The 6,644-nt window shown below is 41.3% G+C and overlaps 1 pseudogene; it reads right to left on the minus strand.

Moving 5' to 3' along the window:
- Positions 1-438: 438 nt before the first annotated feature.
- Positions 439-6,275, minus strand: LOC140502244 (cleavage and polyadenylation specificity factor subunit 6-like; annotated as a pseudogene).
- Between the last annotated feature and the right edge of the window lie 369 nt (positions 6,276-6,644).

Here is a 6,644-nt window from a genome sequence, read left to right on the forward strand (position 1 = left end):
AACTAGTCTTGTCTGGTTCAACTATAAGCTTTAAACCAGTCAGTTTTGTTCCTCATAATTTCTTCTACTGGCTTTGGTTTTTTCCCCCATTAAACAGGTTATTACAACACTACATCTATTGTAATCAAAGTGGTGCTGTTTACAGACATTATCATACAAACATTTCAACAAGAACAAACATTTACTTGACTTTTTTCCAATTGCTTGTACATTATAATGGCCAAATGTATGTAATCAGTAATAAAGTTGCAAAGACTATAACTTTTAAATCACATAGGTTTCCTCCAAATAAAACAGTTAAGCAACATAACAAGTAAAAGTAGAACTACTGGTTACCATTTATGCAGATTTGCTTTATTCAGATCTATTCCTGTTCATTTTATCCATGAATCCCTACAGGTTCAGTTCAATCACAAGAAACAAATTGCTAGACAAGTGTCATTTTCCCCCATGCAGAATGCTTCTTGTCTTGCAAGATGTTCCTCTTCCTTCAGCTTCTCTTAATGGTGGCAATACTCTCGCTCTGTCCCATTCTCCATCACTGTCTTGGTTATGATCTCAATGTCTTTCTCGTTCTCTGCTTCTCTCTCTATAATGATCATCATGACAATCTCTACTACGGGATTTGTGATGTCTGCTCTTTAATCTGTATCTACTGTGGTCCCTCTCTTGATCCAAATCTTTTTATTTAAATTTATTTATTTAAGTTTTCAACATTCATTTCCACAAAATTTTGGGTTCCAAATTTTCTCCCTATTTCTCCCCTCCCCCCACTCCAAAACACTGAGCATTCTGATTACCCCTTCCACCAATCTGTCCTCCCTTCTAACATTCCTCCCTTCCCTTATCCCCATCTTCTCTTTTGTCCTGTAGGGCAAGATAGCTTTCTATGTCCCATTACCTGTATTTCTCATTTCCTAGTTGTATGCAAGAACAATACTCAACAGTTGTTCCTAAAACTTTGAGTTCCAACTTCTCTTCCTCCCTCCCTCCCCACCCATCCCCTTTGGGAAGGCAAGCAATTCAATACAGACCATATCTGTGTAGTTTTACAAATGACTTCCATAGTAGTCATGTTGTGTAAGACTAACTATATTTCCCTCCATCCTATCCTGCCCTCCATTTCTTCTGCTCTCTCTTTTGACCCTGTCCCTCCCCAAGAGTGTTGACTTCTAATTGCTCCCTCCTCCCACTGCCCTCCCTTCCGTCATCCTCCCCATCCTGCTTATCCCCTTCTCCCCCACTTTCCTGTGTTGTAAGATAGGTTTTCATACCAAAATGAGTGTGCATGTAATTCCTTCCTTTAGTCGAATGTGATGAGAGTAAGCTTCATGTTTTTTCTCTCACCTCCCCGCTTTTTTCCTCCACTGAAAAGTCTTTTACTTACCTCTTTTATGAGAGATGATTTGCCCCATTCCATTTCTCCTTTTCTTTTCCCAATATATTTCTCTCTCACCCCTTAATTTCATTTTTTAAGATATGATCACATCCTATTCAGTTCACCCTGTGCTCTCTGTCTCTGTCTCTGTCTCTCTCTCTCTCTGTGTATGTGTGTGTGATCCCACCAACTACCCAGATACTGAAAAAAGTTTCAAGAGTTACAAATATTGTCTTTCCATGTAGGAATGTAAACATTTCAACTTTAGTAAGTCCCTTATGACTTCTCTTTTCTGTTTACCTTTTCATGCTTCTCTTGATTCTTCTGTTTGAAAGTCAAATTTTCTTTTCAGCTCTGGTCTTTTCATCAAGAATGCTTGAAAGTCCTCTATTTCATTGAAAGACCATTTTTTCCCCTGAAGTGCTGTACTCAATTTTGATGGGTAGGTGATTCTTGGTTTTAGTCCTAGTTCTTTTGATTTCTGGAATATCATATTCCATGCCCTTCAATCCCTTAACGTAGAAGGTGCTAGATCTTGTGTTATCCTGATTGTATTTCCACAGTACTTGAATTGTTTCTTTCTAGCTGCTTGCAAAATTTTCTCCTTGACCTGGAAACTCTGGAATTTGGCCACAATGTTCCTAGGAGTTTCTTTTTTGGATCTCTTTCAGGAGGTGATCAGTGGATTCTTTCAATATTTATTTTGCCCCCTGGTTCTAGAATATCAGGGCAGTTTTCCTTGATAATTTCATGAAAGATGATGTCTAGGCTCTTTTATTGATCATGGCTTTCAGGTAGTCCCATAATTTTTAAATTGTCTCTCCTGGGTCTATTTTCCAAGTCAGTTGTTTTTCCAACGAGATATTTCACATTATCTCCCATTTTTTCATTCCTTTGGTTTTGTTTTGTGATTTCTTGGTTTCTCATAAAGTCATTAGCCTTCATCTGTTCCATTCAATTTTTAAAGAACTATTTTCTTCAGTGAGCTTTTGAACCTCCTTTTCCATTTGGGTAATTCTGCTTTTTAAAGCATTCTTCTCCTCATTGGCTTTTTAAACCTCTTTTGCCAGTTGAGCTAGCCTATTTTTCAAGGTGTTATTTTCTTCAGCATTTTTTTGGGTCTCCTTTAGTGAAGTGTTGACCTGCTTTTCATGTTTTTCTTGCATCTCTCTCATTTCTATTCCCAATTTTTCCTCCACCTCTCTAACTTGATTTTCAAAATCCTTTTTGAGCTCTTCCATGGCCTGAGCCCATTGAATATTTATTTTAGATGTTTGAGATACAGAAGCCTTGACTTTTATGTCTTTCCCTGATGGTAAGCATTGTTCTTCCTCATCTGAAAGGATGGGAGGAGATATCTGTTCACCAAGAAAGTAACCTTCTATAATCTTATTTTTTTCCCTTTTTTGGGCATTTTCCCAACCAGTTACTTGACTTTTGGGTCCTTTGTCAAGAGTAGGGTATACTCTGGGAATCTGTAAGATCTTAGTTCCTCCAAGGTGGCACAATCAAGCATGTACTCTGATCTGGGAACGGAAAGAGATTTTTGTGCCCAGAATCTTAGCAGAGTTTCCTCTCCACAGCCTCCTGGCCTCCAGTTCTGCCAAGCCAGCGTTGAGGGGCTGGGATTCAGTCAAGCTGTGGGGGCAGGGCTGCCATTCAGTGTGAGACAAAGACCAGCTCCCTCACGGCCTCTACACAGGACCAAGGTAATAATTAGCTCCTCAGTTCCCCCAACGGTTTTTACTATCCAACAATGGATGCAGACTGCTGTGGGTGTTGCCGTGAGAACTGCTGCCACCTGCCCGATGTGGCCTCTGCACTGGCCGCTGCCTGAGGCCGGAGCTATGGGAAGGCCCTTCTCCTTTCCCAGCAAGCCGAAAAAACTGTCACTGACCTTTGGCGACTATGGGTTGAGGGATCTGCAAATCTGTTGCTACTGGGACTGGGGATTCCTCGACTGGAGATTCTGCCCCTGAGGTCTGTTCTCGAGCCAGGCCTCTCAGCCAAGGCTGGGCTGGCCTCTGCTCCATGCTAGTGCAACAGACATTTCCCGTGAGCCTTTCAGGTCACCCTGGGCTGGAAATCTCCTCCACTCTGTTGTTCTCCACTTCTGCTGCTCCAAAATTTGTTGAGAGTCCCTCTCTACAGGTATTTTATGGGCTGCGTGAGGAAAGCCTCCATATGTGTGCCCTTCTACTCTGCCATCTTGGCTCCACCTCTTGATCCAAATCTTGAATCATAAGATTTGGACTCAATTCCATGAAAGCAATCCTGCAAGTAAATAATAAGCACTTTGCAACTATCATCAGCAGATACTCTGGATTATTTAATTAAAGACATAGCCTTATCAAAGTCTCAATAGCACTCCCATAATCACCAGCACTGGCATCAGACACAGCTCTTGAAATGGCACTGCTTGAAATTGCCTGTTTCTATTCATGATTTCTTCAAACTCTGCTTCACTTAATGGCAGTCTTGCAGAATCCATAGTCACTTCTATCATATGGGAGAGGTCAGTCATATGGGTCAGTGGGTGGTGGACCCCGATTGTCTGATGTTGGCATATTGCTGTTGGTTGATGGGGGAAAGAAAGCTGCGTTCTCATGTGGAGCCAGTGGGAAGGACACCTGGTTCTGATCATGTAGTTCTCTTTTAGGTAACAGATCCATCCACAAAGATATGAAGGAGGAGCAAGTGTGAGGGGTAGCTCCAGAAGGCTTAGGTGGGTGAGGTGGAAAGGGTCTGGAGGCAGAGGTGGCTCTTGCTGTGGAGGTGGAAGACCAGGAGTGGGCCTGTAACCTGGCACTGGAGGTGGAGGACCAGGAGAAAGTAGACCCAGTGGAGGCTGCCCAAAAGGCTGTCCAGGAAAAAGAACTGATGGTGGAGGGCAATCACCTCGATTAGGAGGCCCAGCTAATGGAGGAGGAAGAACCTGACCAGGAGGTGAAGGACCTGGTGGGACAGGAGGGCCTGGAGGACCTAAGGGTGGACATGGTGGAGTTTGTCCAGCTGGGAAAGGTAAGAGTGGTCCTCTTGGTCCAGTTGGTCCAGGAAATCTGTCCCCAGTTGGAACAGCCCCTGGAAAATGGCCCCATCCTCTACCCCCTTGTGGAAATGCTGCATATGAACTGCCTCCTGGAGGGCCTGCTTTCCCTTCCCCAGACATTTGTCCTGATTGTGTAGTTTTCCTGGACTGCATTTCAAATTGACTCAGGAACTGCTTATTACAAGGAGTCACAACAAGATTTTGACCATATAGTTCTCTTTTAGGCAACAGACCCATTAACTTTTTTGATGATGCTTCAGATTCAACACCAAGAAAGGCAAACTCCTTTGACTGACCGTTAGTATGGTTTTAAAAAAACTTAATCTCCAAAATGTCATTTATTCCCAAAGAATGGACTGCTTTAGTTAAATCTTCATCAGTTGTCCACCATGTAAGATTTCCAATGTACAGTGCAATTCTCTCTCCAGTATATGTATAGACATCTGGTGCTGATCCTTTACCTACATCGTTGCCAACAGATGGTGGGAGAGCATCCATGTAATCGCAATCCTCTGGGGCATCTCCATTGTTTGCAGATGCAGGGATGACCTCATCATACAAATCTATCTGATCATGCCCACCGTATTCAGCTTCCTGGTTGAACTCCTCACCCACATCCACATAAATGTCTATGAGATTCACACCATCCACCGTTTTCCCTCAGCTGCAGCTGCTGCCATAGCCGCCTGTGGCAGCTTGGTCCACTGCTGCTGCTTCCTTTGTTGATAAAAAAAATGCTTCCTCACTATAGGTGAGTCAAATATATTGTTCTTTCTTCTTTCAGTTTAAAAAATATGATCCAATTAGAGTTTTTTTTGGTGTAGTATTATAAGGTATGGGCCCAAATCCAGTTTTTGCCATAGATTGTCCAATCTTTAAAATTTATACATACATAAATTATTCCATTTCCCAAAGGTTTTTTAAGCTTAGGTTTATCAAACCCTAACTTCTGTATTTTGGGCCCTATTTCTGAGTTCCTTATTCTGTTCCACTGATATCTTTTAGTTTGTTTGGTTTTTCTGTTTGTTCTGCTTTTTGTTCTAGTATCAAATCAATTTTATAAATATTGATTACATTTTATTAAGGATAATTATTAATCATATTTTGAAATCTGGTAGAATTAAGTCATCCTTTCCTAGTTCTCTCTCTTTTTTCTAACTCTTGATATTCTTGCCCATGTACTTTTTTATATGAATGATGTTATAAGTTCCAAATGGATACATAACTAGACATAAAAGGTCATATCACAAACAAATTGGAGAAGCAAAGATCTTATCTTTCAAATCCATGCATAGGGGAAACATTCATGACCAAATAAGGGAAAGAAAGGATCACAGAAGATAAAATGGGCAATTTTGATTATATAAAATTTAGAACTTTTTTGATAAATCTAGTTCAGATAAGATTAAAAGTCAGAAGGAAGAAAACCCTTTGCAGCAACTTTCTCTGATAAAAATTTCATTTCCAAGATATATGGAACTGATTCAAATTTATAAGAATAAGAGACATTCAGATCCAAGATGGCAGATTAGAGGCAATCCAGCTGACCTTTCTAATATTCCCCTCCAAATGACTATAAAATAAAGCCTCAAATTAAATTTAGGAGCAGAAGAGCCAACAAAAGGTCACAGTGACTCATTTTTCTGGCTTCAAAAAACAAAGACAGTAGAAAAAGTTTGTGATGCAGGGGGGAAGCTGTCCAAAACCCACCAACACAACAGCAGAAACAGCATCTGGAGCAGCAGCAACTCTCAGCCCAGAAATAATAAAAGAGCCACTGGTCAGAAAGAGATTACAGGGCACCCTTTGTTGGCACTGGGTCCAGCTGGCATTGAATAACATCTCCATTGCCCATCCACAAATGCAGTTCCAGGACAGAGAGGAGCAATGGATGTTGGTCACAAGGGAGCAGGGTTCCTGGTCAGAGTTTCAAGGTAAAGAGAGCACTAATGTTTGTGGTTGCAAGGTACCAGGAGCCCTTCCTGGGTAAAGACCAGAGTGCAGATCAGGAGAGCAGTAACCATACCTCTCCCAGGATTGCATCACCTTGGAAGCACCAAAAACTTGCAGACCCCCAGAACTATTTATGAAAAGACCAGGGTCTTAAGACAGCACCTCCTTACCTCCAGGTGAGCAGAACCCAACTTTAACATAAAGTTAAAAGTCACATACTAGACTGAAAAATTAGAAAACAACCACAAAAAGAATTTGCATAAA

The sequence above is a fragment of the Notamacropus eugenii genome, chromosome 4, assembly GCF_028372415.1.
Source record: "Notamacropus eugenii isolate mMacEug1 chromosome 4, mMacEug1.pri_v2, whole genome shotgun sequence".
In the NCBI taxonomy this organism is placed as follows: Eukaryota; Metazoa; Chordata; class Mammalia; order Diprotodontia; family Macropodidae; genus Notamacropus; species Notamacropus eugenii.